This window comes from Oncorhynchus tshawytscha, linkage group LG08 (assembly GCF_018296145.1).
Source record: "Oncorhynchus tshawytscha isolate Ot180627B linkage group LG08, Otsh_v2.0, whole genome shotgun sequence".
In the NCBI taxonomy this organism is placed as follows: Eukaryota; Metazoa; Chordata; class Actinopteri; order Salmoniformes; family Salmonidae; genus Oncorhynchus; species Oncorhynchus tshawytscha.
In genome coordinates, this window is record NC_056436.1 from 80,072,985 (window position 1) to 80,097,099 (window position 24,115).

Here is a 24,115-nt window from a genome sequence, read left to right on the forward strand (position 1 = left end):
GCCCTTTCCTCTATCAGGAAAGGCCAGGTCCACAAAGCCAGGTCCATACATAAATGGTTTGTCGAGATCGGTGTGGAAGAACATGACTGGCCTCCACAGAGCCCTGACCTCAACCCCATCAAACATCTTTGGGATGAATTGGAACGGCGACTGTGAGTCAGCCCTAATCGCCCAACATTCGTGCCAGACCTCACTAATGCTCTTGTGGCTGAACGGAAGCAAGTCCACGTAGCAATAATCCAACATCTAATGGAAAGCCTTCCCAGAAGAGCGGAGGCTGTTATAGCAGCAAATCCATATTAAATCCCCATGATTTTGCAATGAGATGTTCGACGAGCAGGTGTCCACATACCTTTGGTCATGTATTTTTTTTCTCTCAGGAAATGTAATTTTCCCCCAGCAAATAGCCAGTAGCACACTTGTATTACACAGAAAAGTGAGATAGAATTACACTTATTAATAAGAAAATTCGCTAACATTTAGGCCAATACAGGGAGGTGGCTGGAGAATGAGAAGAGACCAGCCAGGCAGCTAATGCAGTGTACCCAGATATCTGCTACCCTGGCACTGGCATATCCTCCCTTGGATTTTTACTGAGTTACAGTTCCTTTGAGGAAATCAGTAAATTTAAATAAATTCATTAGGCCCTAATCTATGGATTTCACATGACTGGGAATACAGATATGCATCTGTTGGTCACATAAACCTTAAAATAAATAGGACCTCAACCACGCACAACCAGGATATCATAACCTCCATCAATATGAGACAATACTGTGCAGCTGTATTCATAGACCTGGCCAAGGTTTTCGACTCTGTCAATCACCACATTCTTATCAGCAGACTCAGCAGCCTTGGTTTCTCAAATGACTGCCTCGCCTGGTTCACCAACTACTTCTTAGACTATGTTCAGTGTGTAAAATCGGAGGGCCTGTTGTCTGGACCTCTGGCAGTCTCTATGGGGTGCCACAGGGTTCAATTCTCGAGCCGACTCTTTTCTCTGTGTACATCAATGATGTTGCTCTTGCTGCTGGTGATTCTCTGATCCACCTCTACACAGACGATACCATTCTGTATACTTCTGGCTCTTCTTTGGACACTGTGTTAACTAACCTCCAGTCGAGCTTCAAAGCCATACAACTCTCCTTCCGTGGCCTCCAACTGCTCTTAAATGCAAGTAAAACTAAATGCATGCTCTTTAACCAATCGCTACCAGCACCTGCCCGCCCGTCCAGCATCACTACTCTGGACTGTTCTGACTTCTACAAATACCTAGGTGTCTGGCTAGACTGTAAACTCTCCTTCCAGACTTACATGAAGCATCTCCAATCCAAAGTTAAATCTAGAATTGGCTTCCTATTTCGCAACAAAGCATCCTTCACTCATGCTGCCAAACATACCCCCGTAAAACTGACTATCTTACCCATCCTTGACTTCGGCGATGTCACTTACAAAATAGCCTCCAACGCTCTACTCAGCAAATTGGATGTAGTCTATCACAGTGCCATCCGTTTTGTCACCAAAGCCCCATATACCACCCACCACTGCGACCTGTATGCTCTCGTTGGCTGGCCCTCGCTTCAAATTTGTCGCCAAACACACTGGCTCCATGTCATCTAAGTCTTTGCTAGGTAAAGCCCCGCCTTATCACAGTTCACTGGTCACCATAGCAGCACCCACCCATAGCACGTGCTCCAGCAGGTATATCTCACTGGTCACTCCCAAAGCCAAATCCTCCTTTGGCCGCCTTTTCTTCCAGTTCTCTGCTGCCACGAATTGGAATTAATCTCAAAAATCACTGAAGCTGGAGTCTCATATCTCCCTCACTAACTTTAAGCATCAGCTGTCAGAGCAGCTCACAGATCACTGCAAATGTATATAGCCCGTCTGGAAATAGCCCAACTGTACATAGCCCATCCAACTACCTCATCCCCATACTGTTATTTATTTTTTGCTCCTTTGCACCCCAGAATCTCTACTTGCACATTCATCTTCTGCACATCTATCACTCCAGTGTTTAATTGCTATATTGTAATTATTTCGCCACTATGGCCTATTTATTGCCCAACCTCCCTTATCTTACCTCATTTGCACACACTGTACATATACTTTTTCTATTGTGTTATTGACTGTATGTTTGTTTATTCCATGTGTAACTCTGTGTTGTTGTTTGTGTCGCACTACTTTGCTTTATCTTGGCCAGGTCACAGTTGTAAATGAGAACTTGTTCTCAACTAGCCAACCTGGATAAATAAAGGTGAATTAATAAAAATAAAATAAATAAAAAACTGTAATTTTGTGCATTCAAATTGCCATCGATAAAATGCAATTGTGTTCGTTGTCCATAGCTTATTCCTGCCCATACTATAATCCCAAAGCCACCATGGGGCAGCCTGTTTACAATGTTGGCTTCAGCAAACCGCCCGCACACAGAGTGCCAAACACGTGGTCAGTGTTTGTGAGGCCGGCTGGACATACTGGTAAATTTTCTGAAACTTTTGAGATGGGTTATGGTAGAGAAATTTACTCTGGCAACAGCTCTGGTGGACATTAATGCAGTCAGCATACCAATTGCACTCTCCCTCAAAACTAAATGTAATATTTAAATTTAACCAGGCAAGGACTCCCAATCACAGCCAGAGGGATTCAGCCTGGATTCAAACCAGGGGCTGTAGTGTCGCCTCTTGTACTGATATGCAGTGCCTTAGACCACTGCGCCACTTGACACATCTGCGACATTGTGTTGTGTGACAAATTGCACATTTTAGAGTGGCCTTTTATTTTCCCAGCACAAGGTGTACCTGTGTAATGATCATGCTGTTTAATCAGCTTCTTGATATGCCACACCTGTCAGCTGGATGGATTGTCTTGGAAAAGGAGAAATGCTCTCTAACAGGGATGTAAGAAAATTGGTGTACAACATTTGAGAGAAATACGCTTTTTGTGTGTATAGAACATTCCTGGAATCTTTTCTTTCAGCTCATGAAACATGGGACCAACTCTTTAAATGTTGCGTTTCTATATGTGTTAAGTGTATAAACATCTTTGGTGTGTTGAATAAAAACCACAAAAAGACACTTCCTCAAACACACAACAAGACAATAACTCATGTCTCTTCCTGTCCCTCACATGCTTTGGCTACTCTCTCTATTACAGCTGCACTGCACCAATCATCTACTGCAGTAAACCAACGAGGGCCCAGCTATAGTACCTTCATTATATTGTAAACCAATGTGTTCCCAGCTATAGTACCTTCATTATATTGTAAACCAATGTGTTCCCAGCTATAGTACCCTCATAATATTGTAAACCAATGTGTTCCCAGCTATAGTACCTTCATTAAATTGTAAACCAATGTGTTCCCAGCTATAGTACCCTCATAATATTGTAAACCAATGTGTTCCCAGCTATAGTACCTTCATAATATTGTAAAACAATGTGTTCCCAGCTATAGTACCCTCATAATATTGTAAACCAATGTGTTCCCAGCTATAGTACCTTCATAATATTGTAAACCAATGTGTTCCCAGCTATAGTACCCTCATAATATTGTAAACCAATGTGTTCCCAGCTATAGTACCTTCATAATATTGTAAACCAATGTGTTCCCAGCTATAGTACCTTCATAATATTGGAATTGCAGTTCAGCTAGTTAACATAATGGTCAGTAATTACCATGTTCTATATGCTGTGTGTGTTAGAGAGGTCCCATGGGAAATTAACAGGGTCAAGGGTCACACAGGCTAGTGGCGACCTATTAGAGATACCACAGGAGGCTGGTGAGGGGAGGACGGCTCACAATAGTAGCTAAGTGAATGGAATGGTATCAAACACAAGGAAACCTTTATATTCATTATATTATGCATGCATATGTGTGTGTGAGAAAGCATATGGATATTTATATACGTTTTCCTTCACCATTGTCCGTCAGACTGAATCCATATCAGTTTTCTATGTACACTGAGTGTACATAACATTTACACCGACTGACCAGGTGAATCCAGGTGAAAGCTATGATCCCTTATTGAGTTCACCTGTTAAATCTACTTCCATCAGTGTAGATTTTTTATTTTTTATTTTACCTTTATTTAACTAGGCAATAACAGTTAAGAACAAATTCTTATTTTCAATGACGGCCTAGGAATGACGGCCCCCTTGTTCAGGGGCAGAACGACAGATTAGTACCTTGTCGGCTCGGGGGTTTGAATTTGCAACCTTCCGGTTACTAGTCCAACGCTCTAACCACTAGGCTACCCTGCCGCCCCAAGGGGATGAGACAGGCTAAATAATGATTTTCAAGCCTTGAGACAATTGAGACACGGATTGTCTATGTGTGCCATTCAGTGGATGAATGGGCAAGACAAAATATTTTTGTGCCGTTGAACAGGGTACGGTTGAACAGGGTATGGTTGAACAGGGTATGGTAGAACAGGGTATGTTTGAACAGGGTATGGTGGAACAGGATATGGTAGAACAGGGTATGGTTGAACAGGGTATGGTTGAACAGGGTATGGTAGAACAGGGTATGGTAGAACAGGGTATGGTTGAACAGGGTATGGTAGAACAGGGTATGGTAGAACAGGGTATGGGGTATGGTTGAACAGGGTATGGTTGAACAGGGTATGAACAGGGTATGGTTGAACAGGGTATGGTTGAACAGGGTATGGTTGAACAGGGTATGGTTGAACAGGGTATGGTGGAACAGGGTATGGTTGAACAGGGTAGGGTATGGTTGAACAGGGTATGGTTGAACAGGGTATGGTGGAACAGGATATGGTGGAACAGGGTATGGTAGAACAGGGTATGGTTGAACAGGGTATGGTTGAACAGGGGTATGGTGGAACAGGATATGGTGGAACAGGGTATATGGTTGAACAGGGTATGGTAGAACAGGGTATGTTTGTGGAACAGGATATGGTTGAACAGGGTATGGTTGAACAGGGTATGGTAGAACAGGGTATGGTTGAACAGGGTATGGTTGAACAGGGTATGGTAGAACAGGGTATGTTTGAACAGGGTATGGTTGAACAGGGTATGGTTGAACAGGGTATGGTGGAACAGGGTATGGTAGAACAGGGTATGGTTTGAACAGGGTATGGTTGAACAGGGTATGGTAGAACAGGGTAACAGGGTATGGTTGAACAGGGTATGGTTGAACAGGGTATGGTAGAACAGGATATGGTTGAACAGGGTATGGTTGAACAGGGTATGGTTGAACAGGGTATGGTTGAACAGGGTATGGTTGAACAGGGTATGGTTGAACAGGGTATGGTAGAACAGGGTATGGTGGAACAGGGTATGGTTGAACAGGGTATGGTAGAACAGGATATGGTAAACAGGGTATGGTAGAACAGGGTATGGTTGAACAGGGTATGGTTGAACAGGGTATGGTTATGAACAGGGTATGGTTGAACAGGGTATGGTTGAACAGGGTATGGTAGAACAGGGTATGGTTGAACAGGGTATGGTTGAACAGGGTATGGTTGAACAGGGTATGGTTGTGAACAGGGTATGGTTGAACAGGGTATGGTTGAACAGGGTATGGTAGAACAGGATATGGTGGAACAGGGTATGGTTGAACAGGGTATGGTTGAACAGGGTATGGTAGAACAGGATATGGTTGAACAGGATATGGTGGAACAGGGTATGGTTGAACAGGGTATGGTAGAACAGGATATGGTTGAACAGGGTATGGTGGAACAGGGTATGGTGGAACAGGATATGGTGGAACAGGGTATGGTAGTAGGTGCCTGGTGCACCGCTTTGTGTCAAGACGTGCAACGCTGCATGGTTTTTACGCTCAACAGTTTCCTGTGTGTATCAAGAATGGTCCCCCACCCAAAGGACATCCAGCCAACTTGACACAACTGTGTTATGCATTGGAGTCAACAAGGGTCAGCATCCCTGTGGAACGCTTTCAACACCTTGTAGAGTCCATGCCCTGACGAATTGAGGCTGTTCTGAGGGTTATGGATTCCTAATGTTTTAAATACACAGTGTAAATCTACACCTTGACCATGAGCAAGTCTCAATTTTAGGTAGACTACACCATCTAGTGTATATATCCAACCATGCATCTGTAGAATTTGGCAAAATAAGCTGTCTTTAGGTACAGATCTAGGATCAGTTGATCTTCCTCAATTCCTATCCTAAACCATTAGGCGACCTGAGATCAGTGTCTATGGATTAGGTGAAAGCACAGTCAGAATGAACAGCTGTTGATGTATTTTACAGTATTTAACCTTTGTTTAACCAGGAAGGGCTCATTGAGATTTGAAATCTCTTTTCAAGAGCGTCCTAGCCAGGATAGGCAGCACCAAGTCATTACACAATTACAGAAAGACAACATGAAAACTACAAGTAATCTAGTGAAAACCATAGAATTCACAAGAGTATAACAAAATCATAAAACAGCAAATTAAAAACACTGACAGGTCAGGGAATCAGTTTCAAAGTCATTCATCAGTGATTTAAAAATACCAATCGGGACAAGTTCTTCCAGTTTAAAAGTATTTTGTAAGGTGTTCCAAGACGATGGCGCAGAGTACATAAAAGCCCTTTTACCAAATTCAGTTCGGACATTTGTAACAGTTAGCAGGATAAAGTCCTGCGAACAAAGAGAGTACCCACCACATTTCTGAACAATAAAAATGCCTGAATAAAAAGGTAGTAAACCCAAAATGGCTTTGCAAATAAAAGTATACCAGTGACTGAACCTACAAGTGACAAGAGTAGGCCAGCCAACCCTGGTATATAAAGGGCAGTGGCTCGTAAGTGTTTCGCAGTTTAAAATAAATCCCAATGCGCCATGGTAAAGGGTGTCAATTGAGCTCAAACTCTGAGCAGAAGCATTCATATATAAAGTATATATATAAAGTATAGTAAAGTCATAAATGTAGCAGATACTAGCCTCCTAGTATATTCATAAACAGGCTTAATTGGCAGTGGTGTAAAGTACTGAAGTAATAATGCTTTAAAGTACAATTAGGTAGTTTTTGGGGGTTATCTGTACTTTACATTACTCTTATTTTTTTGGACAACTTTCATTTTTACTTCTCTATATTACTAAAGAAAATAATGTACTTTTTACTCCATACATTCTCCCTGACACCCAAAAAGTACTAGTTACATTTAGAATGTTTAGCAGGACAGGAAAATGGTCCATTTATTAAAGATAACATCCCTGGTCATCCCTACTGCCTCTGATCTGGCGGACTGACTAAACACAAATGCTTCATTTGTAAATGATGTCTGAGTGTTAGAGTGTGACTCTGGCTATCTGTAATACAAATGTGCTGTCTGGTTTGCTTAAGATAAGCAATTTTAAATCATTCATATTTTTACTTTAACTTTCACACGTAAATACAGTACCAGTCCAATGTTTGGACACCTACTCATTCAAAGGTTTTTCTTTATTTTATTTTAGTGTAGAATAATTGTGAAGACATCAAAACTATGAAATATCACATATGGAATCATGTAGTAACCAAAAAAGTGTTAAACAAATCCAAATATATTTTAGATTATTCAAAGTGGCCCCCTTTGCCTTGATGACAGCTTTGCACACTCTTGGCATTCTCTCAACCAGCTCCACCTGGAATGCTTTTCCAACAGTCTAGAAGAAGTTCCCACATATGCTGAGCACTTGTAGGTTGCGGTCCAACTCATCCCAAACCATCTCAATTGGGTTGAGGTCGGGTGACTGTGGATGGGACCACACATGCGTAGATCATCCATTCATCTACTCTGCGTCTCACAACGACACAGTGGTTGGAACCAAAAATCTCAAATTTGGACTCATCAGACCAAAGGACAGATTTCCACCAGTCTAATGTCTATTGCTCATGTTTCTTGGCCCAAGCAAGTCTCTTCTTATTATCGGTGTCCTTTAGTAGTGGTTTCTTTGCAGCAATTCGACAATGAAGGCCTGATTTATGCAGTTGATGTTCAGCTATGTCTGTTACCTGAACACTGTAGCATTTATTTGGGCTGTAATCTGATGAGCACTTAACTCTAATGAATTTATCCTCTGCAGCAGAGGTAACTCCACCTTTCCTGTCATTTCTGTCATTTCTCGTCACTTATTTGATCTTGTTCTTGCCATAATATGGCCTTGGTCTTTTACCAAATAGGGCTATCTACTGTATACCACCCCTTTTTTAATATACTTTTTTATGTCACCTTTATTTAACCAGGTAGGCTAGTTGAGAACAAGTTCTCATTTACAACTGCGACCTGGCCAAGATAAAGCAAAGCAGTGCGACAAAAAACAACACAGATTTACACATAAACAAACGTACAGTCAATAACACAATAGAAAAATCTATATACAGTGTGTGCAAATGGCGTGAGGAGGTAAGGCAATAAATAGGCCATAGTAGTGAAGTAATTACAATTGAGCAAATTAACACTGGAGTGATAGATGTGAAGATGATGATGTGCAAGTATTTTACAGATGGGCTATGTACAGCTGCAGCGATCAGTAAGCTGCTCAGATAGCTGATGCTCAAAGTTAGTGAGGGAGATATAAATCTCCAACTTTAGCGATTTTTGCAATTCGTTCCAGTCATTGGCAGCAGAGAACTGGAAGGAAAGGCGGCCAAAGGAGGTGTTGGCTTTGGGGATGATCAGTGAGATATACCTGCTAGAGCTGTGCTACGGGTGGGAGTTGTTATGGTGACCAGTGAGCTGAGATAAGGCGGAGCTTTACCTGGGAAAGACTTATAGATGACCTGGAGTCAGAGGGACTGTGTGTAGCAAGGGCCAGCCGATGAGAACATACAGGTCGCAGTGGTGGGTGGTATATGGGGCTTTGGTGACAAAACGGATGGCACTGTGATAGACTACATCCAGTTTGCTGAGTAGAGTGTTGGAGGCTATTTTGTAAATGACATCGCCGAAGTCGAGGATCGGTAGGATAGTCCGTTTTACAAGGGTATGTTTGGCGCAGTGAGTGAAGGAGGCTTTGTTGCGAAGCCGATTCTAGATTTAACCCGATTGGAAGCCGATTCTAGATTTAATTTTGGATTGGAGATCCTTAATATGAGTCTGGAAGGAGAGTTTACAGTCTAGCCTGACACATAGGTATTTGTAGTTGTCCACACAAATTCTCAGTCAGAACCGTCCAGAGTAGTGATGCTAGTCGGGCAGGCGGGTGCGGGCAGCGATCGGTTGAAGACCATGCATTTAGTTGTACTAGTGTTTAAGAGCAGTTGGAGGCCAATCAGTTGTCACAACACAGCTGGGTCAGAGAATGCCAAGACTGTGCAAAGCTGTCATCAAACCAAAGGGTGGCTGATTTTAAGAATCTCAAATATAAAAAATATTTAAATTAGTTTCACACATTTTTTGGTTACTACATGATTCCATTTGTGTTACTTCAGAGTTTTCATGTCTTCACTATTATTCTACAATTATTCTACAGTTAAAAATATAGAAAAACCCTGGAATTAGTAGCTGTGTCCAAACTTTTGACTGGTACTGTATATTTAAAACCAAATACTTTCAGACTTTTACTCAGGTAGTATTTTACTGGGTGACTAACTTTTACTCAGGTAGTATTTTACTGGGTGACTAACTTTTACTCAGGTAGTATTTTACTGGGTGACTAACTTTTACTCAGGTAGTATTTTACTGGGTGACTAACTTTTACTCAGGTAGTATTTTATTGGGTGACTAACTTTTACTCAGGTAGTATTTTACTGGGAGACTAACTTTTACTCAGGTAGTATTTTACTGGGTGACTAACTTTTACTCAGGTAGTATTTTACTGGGTGACTAACTTTTACTCAGGTAGTATTTTATTGGGTGACTAATTTTACTCAGGTAGTATTTTATTGGGTGACTAACTTTTACTCAGGTAGTATTTTACTGGGTGACTAACTTTTACTCAGGTAGTATTTTATTGGGTGACTAACTTTTACTCAGGTAGTATTTTACTGGGTGACTAACTTTTACTCAGGTAGTATTTTACTGGGTGACTAACTTTTACTCAGGTAGTATTTTACTGGGTGACTAACTTTTACTCAGGTAGTATTTTACTGGGTGACTAACTTTTACTCAGGTAGTATTTTATTGGGTGACTAACTTTTACTCAGGTAGTATTTTATTGGGTGACTAACTTTTACTTGAGTAATTTTCTATCTATTTTTTTCTCAAGTATCACAATTGGGTACTTTTTCCACCACTGCTGTCAGCCTCCAAAACACAACATTTATTACTGCTTCATGGTGATATAGTATAATAATCTGTATTTATAACAATTTCTCTCATAGCCCATTCTGAAGTACATTTGACAAAGGCCATGCAGTAAAACCAATGATACAATCTAGCAGGAATAGTGTTGCTTCATCCACATCAATCAAATGAAAATGAACAGGATCCTTCACGATATTTTCCGTGGACATTAAGTCTATCTGTTTCCACTAGAGAGCACTATATGACCACTGGAAGATAACCAGTAGCAGAGCCAGGCACTCTCTCATGACTTGATACTCTCAGAGGTTTGTCTTTTGTGTAGTTGCACCATTTCTAATGGAATGTTTTAACCAATCATACGTTACAATGTGACAAATATAATATACATTCTACAATCTCTACACTTTTAGGACAGTGATTAAAACACATGGATTTCTGTTTGATTATTAATTAATTATTTATTTATTATTTTCCACCATAATTTTTTAAAAGTGCATTTGGATGAAAAATATACAAATTCCTCACATACCAGACTCAGTGGTGACCACTGTTTCTCCAATGGTCAGACGCTTGTGTTGCTCATCCGTCTTGATCCCTGTCTGGTCTTTCCTGCTGCAGGACACAGGTTTACGCTTCAGCAGTGTTACACAGTGGGTCTGCAGCTCTTTATTCATACATAGCAGTACGATGGGGCTGGAGAAGAGAGGAAGGTCCAGCAGAAACTCTTCCACCATCTCCTGGCACACTGTGGTTTCCTTCATCAGAGTGAATATCCCACCTACAGAGAGAGAGAAAGGTCAACAGTTTCAAAGTTTCTGCATCGCTCAGAATGTAATATACAGGTTTATCACAGTATCTACTGAAAAGGTCTTCAACAAGAAAATAGTGATAGTTCTAACCAATACAAGACAATGTGGTGATAGTTCTAACCAATACAGGGCAATGCAGTGATAGTTCTAACCAATACAAGACAATGTGGTGATAGTTCTAACCAATACAAGACAATGCAGTGATAGTTCTAACCAATACAGGGCAATGCAGTGATAGTTCTAACCAATACAGGACAATGCAGTGATAGTTCTAACCAATACAAGACAATGCGGTGATAGTTCTAACCAATACAAGACAATGCAGTGATAGTTCTAACCAATACAAGACAATGCGGTGATAGTTCTAACCAATACAAGACAATGCAGTGATAGTTCTAACCAATACAAGACAATGCGGTGATAGTTCTAACCAATACAAGACAATGCAGTGATAGTTCTAACCAATACAAGACAATGCAGAGATAGTTCTAACCAATACAGGGCAATGCAGTGATAGTTCTAACCAATACAAGACAATACGGTGATAGTTCTAACCAATACAAGACAATGCAGTGATAGTTCTAACCAATACAAGACAATGCAGAGATAGTTATAACCAATACAGGGCAATGCAGTGATAGTTCTAACCAATACAAGACAATACAGTGATAGTTCTAACCAATACAAGACAATACAGTGATAGTTCTAACCAATACAAGACAATACAGTGATAGTTCTAACCAATACAAGACAATACAGTGATAGTTCTAACCAATACAAGACAATACAGAGATAGTTCTAACCAATACAGGGCAATGCAGTGATAGTTATAACCAATACAAGACAATACAGTGATAGTTCTAACCAATACAATGCAGCACATAAGGCACATGATAAAATCTCCACAAAAGAATTGTCCCGGTCAAGGAGAAGACAAGAGACTAGTTAGTTATGAGGTCAAGGAGAAGACAAAATACAAGTTAGTTATCGGGCCAAGGAGAAATCAAGCGACTAGTTAGTTATCAGTCACTCACCAGGAAGATGTGCCAGTAGTGTAATCAGAGATATGACACCAAACACCTTGGCCAGTTTCTTGTTGACTGCCTGGCTCCGGTGCATCACCTTGGCGCTCTTGAAAATCGTATGCAGCACATGAGCGTAGAAATAGAGGTTGAATGGCAGGAACACTGCGATCTTGAATAGATAGGTAGGTAGATAGATAGACAACATATCATCAGGTAGCATCAATAAATCCCACAATACAACAACACTGATAAATACCTTGACCAGCGTGAGAACCCTCATGACTCTATCATTGATATAGGAGAAGCATGTGTGGTTGACGGGGTCCAGGTGTTCCACCCTGCTCCCTAGGACCCACTGGATCAGCTCCTTCAACCCCACAGGGAGGAGGGGGAAGAGCAGCTCCAGGGCCAGGAGCGCCCTGCTGTTCACCAGACGACCACAGTCACACACCACCGTCAGGTAGATGGAGAAGGAGATGAAGGAGACGTAGTGGTAGGAAGCTGAACAAGAGATGTTTTTATTGAAAATTTCTTGCAATAATTGAAAATACAGACAGAACAAATGATAGAATCATTGACATTCAGCCTTCCACGGCTAAGGAAATAATATCAAGGGGCGAATCCTAACTTCCAGTCAAATTTGGACTTAGTCTCCCATTGACATTAATAATGCATTGACTAAATGAAAATGTGACTTAAGTGAAAAGGTAGAAAGTGGTTATACATTTCAAAACAATAATAGCACACATTACAACTTAAGGAATTACCTGAGGAAGTCAGTTGCTTGGCGCTGACCATGACCTCACAGAGCCCCTCGCCCAGAGCCCAACGTCCGTGGGTCCTCCAGTGGATAATTAGAGGCCAAAGGCTAGTAATACAAACATTCATACTTGACTGGGTTTATTTATCGCTTTTCCAGTTGCTTAAAGGCTGCGTTCACACAGGCAGCCCAATTCTGATCTTTTTTTGCCACTAATTGATGTACCATTGGGCAAAATATCAGATTTGGGCTGTCGGTATAAACTTAGTTAACGTGCTTCACATAGTAAGGGGGAAATTCACCTGAGGTTGACCAGGTTACAGGTGGTGCTGCCTAGGATGAAGACGGCCACGTTGCTCCGTATCTTACTGCGTCGGCTGAGCAGGCAGGAGATCAGCGAGGTCAGGATAAAGACGTTGAGACCGAAGCCGGGGACCAAGAGAATGACTTTGGATGAAGCGCATAGCTGCAGGTAGGTGTTGACTCCGCAGTAGAACGAGGATGTGTGGTTGAGGTACATGGCCGTGGACTGAAGCTGATGGAAAGGAACAGGTTTTTAAAGCCTATCCAGACTCTCATCAGACTGACTTTACACAACTATCTGCTTTCTGCAGAGCCAATGAAAGACTCCCAACAGAGTCCTGATTGTCATAACCAAGAGTGTTATAACTGGGCCAACACGTGCATGACACACCGCACACAGAGTGAGCTCGATTTCATGGAAATATGGAAATACAAAGTGACATTCTACTTTGTTGTCAACACCTGATTATATTGGATAACACGTTTTCTTTCTTACCCTTCAATGTCCACTTACCCTTAATGAAGTCTCGCCTTGTTTCCGAAGCCTGTTATTTCTAAGCCTGCGTCCCAAATATCAGCCTAGTCCCTATGGGGCTCTGGTCAAAAATAGTGCACTATATAGAGAATAGGGTTACATTTGGAACACAACCCTGTTGTTTCTAAGACTTTGGCCCAACGGAGCCAATTACAAAGGATCTGGGTCCTAATCCTTCCTCTTCTTATGAACCTTACATGTTGAGTTAATTGGCAAATGAATATCTCCCGAAGACAGAATAATATGGCGTCTTACATCCGCCTATAACCCATATACCATGATTTCAATGGAGAGGCTACTTCAGGATGTTGGCAAATAAGCCCGTTACCTAATTCCCCAGAGTCAGATGAACTTGTGGATACCATTGTTATGCCTTTGCGTGGAGTTTGAAGGAAGTTGCTAACTAGCGTTAGCATAATTGCTGTCTCAGTCATTGCGCTAACGCTAATTAGCTTTGGCTTGTGAAATTCTCTCTAACTCCCACTTAAGGATCCACACCTTTTTTTTCAATTTTTGCCTAAAATGACATATCCAAATCTAACTGCCTGTAGCTCAGGACCTGAAGCAAGGATATGCAGATTCTTGATACCGTTTGAAACGAAACACTTTGAAGTTTGTGGAAATGTGATATTAATGTAGGAGAATATAACACATTAGATCTGGTAAAAGATAATACAAAGACAAAAATATGTGCTATTTTAATACATTTTTTAAAACTAAATACAGGCACAGACTAGGTGTGGAAAATGATTTAAGACTGAGACTCTCTCCAATACAACCCAACATTGCAGAGTTATGAGCATCCTTTCAAGCACACCCTTCTCATTAACCTATGGTGAGTTATTCAAATAAAATAAAATCAAAGTTTATTTGTCACGTGCGCTGAATACAACAGGTAGACCTTACAGTGAAATGCTTACTTACAGGCTCTAACCAATGGTGCGGAAAAAAGGTATATGTGTGTATGTGTGTGTGTGTGTGTGTGTGTGTGTGTGTGTGTGTATGTAAGTAAAGAAAATAAACAACAGTAAAAAGACATTTGAAAAAAGAGTAGCAAGGCTATATACAGACACCTGTTAGACATGGCTTATTGACATGTAGGTATGGTTAAAGTGACTATGCATATATGATGAACAGAGAGTAGCAGAAGCGTGTCGTGGATATTTCCTGTATTACCAAATCATGAGAGAGCAAACCACACACAAGTCAGAGTTATCATAAAGTCCATCTTCAATTATATGAGCTTCACCATTGCCCTGTGACTCTCAGAACAATTCAATTCCTAGACTTGCCACTCCGGTACTGCTTGCCATGCGGTAGTAGAGAGAACAGTCTATGACTGGGGAGGCTGGGGTCTTTGACAATTCTTAGGGCCTTCCTCTGACACCGCCTGGTGTAGAGGTCCTGGATGGCATGCAGCTTTGCCCCAGTGATGTACTGGGCAGTACGCACTACCCTCTGAAGTGCCTCGTGGTCAGAGGCCGAGCAATTGCCATACCAGGCAGTGATGCAACTGGTCAGGATGCTCTCGATGTTGCAGCTGTAGAACCTTTTGAGGATCTCAGGACCCATGCCAAATATTTTTAGTTTCCTGAGGGGGAATAGGCTTTGTCGTTCCCTCTTCACGACTGTCTTGGTGTGTTTGGACCAATCTAGTTTGTTGTTGATGTGGACACCAAGGATTTTGAAGCTCTAAAACTGCTCCCCTACAGCCCCGTCGATGAGAATGGGGACGTGCTCGGTGCTCCTTTTCCTGTAGTCCACAATCATCTCCTTAGTCTTGGTTACGTTGAGATAGGTTGTTATTCTGGCACCACCCGGCCAGGTCTCTGACCTCCTCCCTACAGGCTGTCTCGTCGGTGATCAGGCACTGTTGTGTCGTCAGCAAGCTTAATGATGGTGTGGAGTCATGCCTGGCCATGCAGTCGTGGGTGAACAGGGAGTACAGGAGGGGACTGAGCATGCACCCCTGGGGAGCTCCAGTGTTGAGGATCAGCGTAGCAGATGTATTTCTACCTACCCTCACCACGTGGGGGCGGCCTGTCAGGAAGTCCAGGATCCAGTTGCAGAGGGAGGTGTTTAGTCCCCAGGATCCTTAGCTTGGTGATGCGTTTGGGGGTACTATGGTGTTGAACGCTGAGCTGTAGTCGATGAACAGCATTCTCACATAGGTGTTCCTTTTGTCCAGGTGTGAAAGGGCAGTGTGGAGTGCATCATCTGTGGATCTGTTTGGGCGATATGCAAATTGGAGTGGGTCTAGGTTTTCTGGGATAATGGTGTTGATGTGAGCCATTACCAGCCTTTCAAAGCACTTCATGGCTACGGGCGTGAGTGCTACGGGTCTGTAGTCATTTAGCCAGATTGCCTTTGTGTTCTTGGGCACAGGGACTATGGTGGTCTGCTTGAAGCATGTTGGTATTACAATCAGGGACATGTTGAAAATGTTAGTGAAGACACCTGCCAGTTGGTCAGCACATGCCCGGAGCATACGTCCTCCTAATCCGTCTGGCCCCGCAGCCTTGTGTATGTTGACCTGTTTAAAGGTCTTACTCAGGTCGGCTGCGGAAAGCGTGATCACACAGTCATCCGGAACAGCTGGTGCTCTCATGCATGCCTCAGTGTTGCTTTCCTCGAAGTGAGCATAGAAGGGATCAGCTACATAGAGGGGATCAGCTACAGGGCAGTCACAATGTCAGATAGTCCCTCTGTTATAAGGGATTAGCTACAGGACAGTCACAATGTCAGATAGTCCCTCTCTGTTACATGGGATCAGCTACAGGAGAGTCACAATGTCAGATAGTCCCTCTCTGTTACAGGGGATTAGCTACAGGACAGCCACAATGTCAGATAGTCCCTCTCTGTTACAGGGGCTCAGCTACAGGACAGTCACAATGTCAGATAGTCCCTATGTTACAGGGGCTCAGCTACAGAACAGTCACAATGTCAGATAGTCCCTATGTTACAGGGGATCAGCGACAGAACAGTCAGAATGTCAGATAGTCCCTCTCTGTTACAGGGGATCAGCTACAGGACAGTCACAATGTCAGATAGTCCCTCTCTGTTACAGGGGATCAGCTACAGGACAGTCACAATGTCAGATAGTCCCTCTCTGTTACAGGGGATCAGCTACAGGACAGTCACAATGTCAGATAGTCCCTCTCTGTTACAGGGGATCAGCTACAGGACAGTCACAATGTCAGATAGTCCCTCTCTGTTACAGGGGATTAGCTACAGGACAGTCACAATGTCAGATAGTCCCTCTCTGTTACAGGGGATCAGCTACAGGACAGTCACAATGTCAGATAGTCCCTCTCTGTTACAGGGGATTAGCTACAGGACAGTCACAATGTCAGATAGTCCCTCTCTGTTACAGGGGATCAGCTACAGGACAGTGCTAACACAATGTCAGATAGTCCCTCTCTGTTACAGGGGATCAGCTACAGGACAGTCACAATGTCAGATAGTCCCTCTCTGTTACAGGGGATCAGCTACAGGACAGTGCTAACACAATGTCAGATAGTCCCTCTCTGTTACAGGGGATCAGCTACAGGACAGTCACAATGTCAGATAGTCCCTCTCTGTTACAGGGGATTAGCTACAGGACAGTCACAATGTCAGATAGTCCCTCTCTGTTACAGGGGATTAGCTACAGAACAGTCACAATGTCAGATAGTCCCTCTCTGTTATTAGGGATCAGCTACAGGACATTCACAATGTCAGATAGTCCCTCTCTGTTACAGGGGATCAGCTACAGGACAGTGCTAACACAATGTCAGATAGTCCCTCTCTGTTACAGGGGGTTCAGCTACAGGACAGTGCTATCACACTGTTACGGATTCAGACTTTGTTGTAGTCTTAGGAAACATCTTTGTGCAAAACCACTTCATAACTACATAGAAAGATCTAACTGTACTGAAAAAAAAGTATTAGCATTGACTGTAATGTAAATGCTGAATGAAATCAAACTCCCACCAGCCCTGCTGACTTGAACATCCATTTTCTCCCCAGCCATCGCTGGGGAACTTTGAAGACTGACAGAGCAGACAGACACTAGTTAAAGGTTCTGCTCCTGGAATTGATTGAAAATCAGAGAGTGCAGAATCACAGCAGCAGTTTGATCTATACAGAATGGAGAGCGAGAGAGAGGGATGGAGTGAGAGGGAGGAAGAGATGGGGAGGAGAGAAGAATAGATATTAAAGGATTGAGAGAGAGGAAAAGAGTTTGATGGAAAGAGAGAGAGAGAGGAATACACAGTGAGAGAGAAATGGACAGTGAAAGCGATAGGGAAAAAGAGAGAGATAAAGAAAGAGTGGATTTTGTCAGGCAGACGGTAGGACAGATCACTCTGAAGGTGACAACTCTTTCCCTGAGATGGTTTTCTGCCCTGGGTAATATAACCAGGGCCGGGTGTCACAGAAAGCAATTTGAAGCCAATACAGGTCTTGTCAGAAGACTGAAACACATTTCCCTCAAAAAAAATGTAACTTCCTGCCCTTGAAGATTTCCAACAGGTATTCATGGTTAACCTTATGGTGCTTCTTCCAGAATAATCTAATATTGTGCTTGGATAGTTGTAGGGTCATATTGAAGTCAAACAGGTATCCAGGGGTTTCCAGAGTTGGACAAATATTCTTATTCTGAGCATACGGTGCCATGCAACCTTTATCAATGTTTTGCATATCTCAAAGTGACGTATATCATTCTGTTGTGGTTTATACTGTCAATATGACGGGAAATGCACATTGATCTCAGGTAAAGTAGTGAGACTGTGATAAATCTGTCATTACAGCCTCTGTTTTCTAATGGTTAGAAAGTTAGGTCCACATGAAAGTTAGGTCCACATGAAAGTTAGGTCCACATGAAAGTTAGGTCCACATGAAAGTTAGGTCCACATGAGGATGTTTTATAAATATTCCTCATGAATGAATTTTCATCTAATTGTCACACGGTCGGATGCCTCGTCAGAACCCGAAGGTAAAAGACAGGTTAAAATATGCATCGCTAGACTACCACTGTGGAACTAGTGTAGTACTGTATGACTCTGGAGCCATCTGGGGTTCAAAACAACACTTCTCATTTTGATGGGAAGATTATCAGTCAATTTAATAATCAGTGGTTGTAATCCAACAAACTCTGATGAGGTTTAAAAACTGGGCTCTGTCCAAATGTTGGTTTGGATGTAAATCCAATAAATATGGTCATCCTTGCCGGGTAGGATTTGTCTCCCTTTCCTTCCATGGTAAATGAAAAGACTTTCACGTTTCATCTCCTTGCCAAGTTCCTAAGCTTTTAAAAAAAAGAATGCAGACGTGTTGCTTGCAATCTCATTGAAGCTGAAGTTGGAACTCCTTAAAAACAACACAATAGTTTACTGCAGCAGTGAGATGTTGTTCCAAGTCTACCTGAATGTGGGCAGGGCCTCTCCTCCCTTTCCTTTTGTAGTCAAATAATTATGTTTTTCAGAACATTTCAAAATGCTGCGTTGTGTTTTCTTTATAGTTGAGAAATACAGTCCAGACGCCAATGAAACCACGGTGTAGTAAACCCACAGACGCCACACAAGCTTTCAGACTGAAACCACGGTGTAGTATACCCACAGACACCACACAAGCTTTCAGAATGAAACCACGGTGTAGTAAACCCACAGACACCACGCAAGCTTTCAGAATGAAACCACGGTGTAGTAAACCCACAGACACCACACAAGCTTTCAGACTGAAACCACGGTGTAGTAAACCCACAGACACCACACAAGCTTTCAGAATGAAACCACGGTGTAGTAAACCCACAGACACCACACAAGCTTTCAGAATGAAACCACAGTGTAGTAAACCCACAGTGGAAACCCACAGACACAGACACACAAGCACACCACGGTGTAGTAAACCCACAAGCTTTCAGAATGAAACCACGGTGTAGTAAACCCACAGACACCACACAAGCTTTCAGAATGAAACCACGGTGTAGTAAACCCACAGACACCACACAAGCTTTCAGACTGAAACCACGGTGTAGTAAACCCACAGACACCACACAAGCTTTCAGAATGAAACCACGGTGTAGTAAACCCACAGACACCACACAAGCTTTCAGAATGAAACCACGGTGTAGTAAACCCACAGACGCCACACAAGCTTTCAGAATGAAACCACAGTGTAGTAAACCCACAGACGCCACTGAAACCACGGTGTAGTAAACCCACAGACACCACACAAGCTTTCAGAATGAAACCACGGTGTAGTAAACCCACAGACACCACACAAGCTTTCAGAATGAAACCACGGTGTAGTAAACCCACAGACACCACACAAGCTTTCAGAATGAAACCACAGTGTAGTAAACCCACACAAACTTTCAGAATGAAACCACGGTGTAGTAAACCCACAGACACCACACAAACTTTCAGAATGAAACCACGGTGTAGTAAACCCACAGACACCACACAAGCTTTCAGAATGAAACCACGGTGTAGTAAACCCACAGACACCACACAAGCTTTCAGAATGAAACCACGGTGTAGTAGACCCACAGACACCACACAAACTTTCAGAATGAAACCACGGTGTAGTAAAACCACAGACAGCACACAAGCTTTCAGAATGAAACCACGGTGTAGTAGACACCACACAAACTTTCAGAATGAAACCACGGTGTAGTAAACCCAGAATGAAACAGACCCACAGACACCACAAACTTTCAGAATGAAACCACGGTGTAGTAAACCCACAGACACCACACAAACTTTCAGAATGAAACCACGGTGTAGTAAACCCACAGACACCACACAAACTTTCAGAATGAAACCACGGTGTAGTAAACCCACAGACACCACACAAGCTTTCAGAATGAAACCACGGTATAGTAAACCCACAGACACCACACAAACTTTCAGAATGAAACCACGGTGTAGTAAACCCACAGACACCACACAAACTTTCAGAATGAAACCACGGTGTAGTAAACCCACAGACACCACACAAGGTTTCAGAATGAAACCACGGTGTAGTAAACCCACAGACGCCACACAAATTTCAGAATGAAACCACGGTGTAGTAAACCCACAGACTCCACACAAGCTTTCAGAATGAAACCACAGTGTAGTAAACCCACAGACGCCACTGAAACCACAGTGTAGTAAACCCACAGACACCACACAAGCTTTCAGACTGAAACCACGGTGTAGTAAACCCACAGACACCACACAAGCTTTCAAAATGAAACCACAGTGTAGTAAACCCACAGACACCACACAAGCTTTCAGACTGAAACCCCGGTGTAGTAAACCCACAGACACCACACAAACTTCCAGAATGAAACCACGGTGTAGTAAACCCGCAGACACCACACAAGCTTTCAGAATGAAACCACGGTGTAGTAAACCCACAGACACCACACAAGCTTTCAGAATGAAACCACGGTGTAGTAAACCCACAGACACCCCACAAACTTTCAGAATGAAACCACGGTGTAGTAAACCCACAGACACCACACAAGCTTTCAGAATGAAACCACGGTGTAGTAGACACCACACAAACTTTCAGAATGAAACCACGGTGTAGTAAACCCAATGACACCACACAAACTTTCAGAATGAAACCACGGTGTAGTAAACCCACAGACACCACACAAACTTTCAGAATGAAACCACGGTGTAGTAAACCCACAGACACCACACAAACTTTCAGAATGAAACCACGGTGTAGTAAACCCACAGACACCACACAAACTTTCAGAATGAAACCACGGTGTAGTAAACCCACAGACACCACACAAGCTTTCAGAATGAAACCACGGTGTAGTAAACCCACAGAATGAAACCACGGTGTAGTAAACCCACACCACACAAACTTTCAGAATGAAACCACGGTGTAGTAAACCCACAGACACCACACAAGCTTTCAGACTGAAACCACGGTGTAGTAAACCCACAGACACCACACAAGCTTTCAGAATGAAACCACGGTGTAGTAAACCCACAGACACCACACAAGCTTTCAGACTGAAACCACGGTGTAGTAAACCCACAGACACCACACAAGCTTTCAGAATGAAACCACGGTATAGTAAACCCACAGACACCACACAAACTTTCAGAATGAAACCACGGTGTAGTAAACCCACAGACACCACACAAACTTTCAGAATGAAACGACGGTGTAGTAAACCCAGCTCGACGTCATTTGTTATTCTGTAAAAATGCTTAAATAATACATTGAGTGATGAGATCAGGTTCGGGCAAACATTTAACTGCAATTGAGTAAATTGGGGCCTTGGTCACACATTAAAATAAAATACAGTATATAAAACAATATATACAACAGTATAAAAAACAATATATTAAACAGTGAATTAAACAGTATATAAAACAATAAATTAAACAGTATATTAAAAAAACATATAAACAATATATAAACGAGTATTTAAAAAATATATAAAACAAAATATTCAACATTATTTAAAACAATTTAAAAAAAAAACTTTTGTTACTGTCACGCCCTGACCTTAGTTATCTCTGTTTTCTCTATTATTTTGGTTAGGAAACCAGGTGTTAAACTAGGACACCACACAAACTTTCAGTGAAACCACGGTATGTTCCCACAGTTTTTGTATTGTCTAGGGTTTTTGTATATCACAGACACCACACAAACTTTTGAAACCAAGTCTAGGTATATGTAGGTCTATGGTTGAAGACGTGCTGCTGGGCCTTCTTCAGACGCCACACAAGCTGTCTGTGAAACCACGGGTGGACACAATTCAGTTTGTCCGTGATGTAGTAAACCCACAGACACCAACTTAAATGAAACTTACTACCCTCTCACCACTACTGTCCGATGAAACCACGGTGTAGTAAACCCACAGACACCCTCTGCTGTTTGAAACCACGGTGAAGTCCACAATCATCTCCTTTGTTTTGTTGACGTTGAGTGTGAAACCACGGTTATTTTTCTGACACCACACTTTCAGAATGAAACCTCATCTCCTCCCTGTAGGCCGTCCTTTCGTTGTTGGTAATCAAGCCTACCACTGTAGTGTCGTCTGCAAACTTGATGATTGAGTTGGAGGTGTGCATGGCCACGCAGTCGTGGGTGAACAGGGAGTACAGGAGAGGGCTCAGAACGCACCCTTGTGGGGCCCCAGTGTTGAGGATCAGCGTGGTGGAGATGTTGTTACAAACCCTCATCACCTGGGTGCGGCCCGTCAGGAAGCCCAGTACCCAGTTGCACAGGGCGGGGTCGAGACCCAGGGTCTCGAGCTTGATGACGAGTTTGGAAGGTACTGTGGTGTTAAATGCTGAGCTGTAGTCGATGAAAAGCATTCTCACATAGGTATTCCTCTTGTCCAGATGGGTTAGGGCAGTGTGCAGTGTGGTTGCGATTGCGTCGTCTGCGGACCTATTTGAGAGGTAAGCAAATTGGAGTGCGTCTAGGGTGTCAGGTAGGGTGGAGGTGATATAGTCTCTTGACTAGTCTCTCAAAGCACTTCATGATGACGGAAGTGAGTGCTACGGGGCGGTAGTGGTTTAGCTCAGTTACCTTAGCTTTCTTGGGAACAGGAACAATGGTGGAATCAGCGTATTGGTGAATATTGTTGTTGGACGCAATGCGGAACATATCCCAATCCACGTGATCGAAGCAGTCTTGAAGCGTGTAATCAGATTGGTCGGACCAGCGTTGAACAGATCTGAGCGCGGGAGCTTCTTGTTTTAGTTTCTGTCTGTAGGCTGGGAGCAACAAAATGGAGCCGTGGTCAGCTTTTCCGAAAGGAGGGCGGGGGAGGGCCTTATATGCGTCGCGGAAGTTAGAATAACAATCATCCAAGGTTTTACCAGCCCTGGTTGCGCAATCGACATGCTGATACAATTTAGGGAGTATTGTTTTCAGATTAGCCTTGTTAAAATCCCCAGCTACAATGAATGCAGCCTCAGGATATGTGGTTTCCAGTTTGCATAGAATCAAATAAAGCTCGTTCAGGGCCGTCGATGTGTCTGCTTGGGGGGGAATATATACAGCTGTGATTATAATCGAAGAGAATTCCCTTGGTAGATAATGTGGTCGACATTTGATTGTGAGGAATTCTAAGTCAGGTGAACAGAAGGACTTGAGTTCCTGTATGTTGTTATGATCACACCACATCTCGTTAATCATAAGGCATACCCCCCTCCGCCCCTCTTCTTACCAGAAAGATGGTTGTTTCTGTCGGCACGATGTGTGAAGAAACCAGCTGGCTGTACCGACACCGATAGTGGTATCTATATTATTATGTCAGTAGACTACAGGGGGATGGATGGTATCTATATTATTATGTCAGTAGACTACAGGGGAATGGATGGCATCTATAGTATTATGTTAGTAGACTACAGGGGAATGGATGGCATCTATAGTATTATGTTAGTAGACTACAGGGGAATGGATGGTATCTATATAATGTCAGTAGACTACAGGGGGGATGGATGGTATCTATATAATGTCAGTAGACTACAGGGGA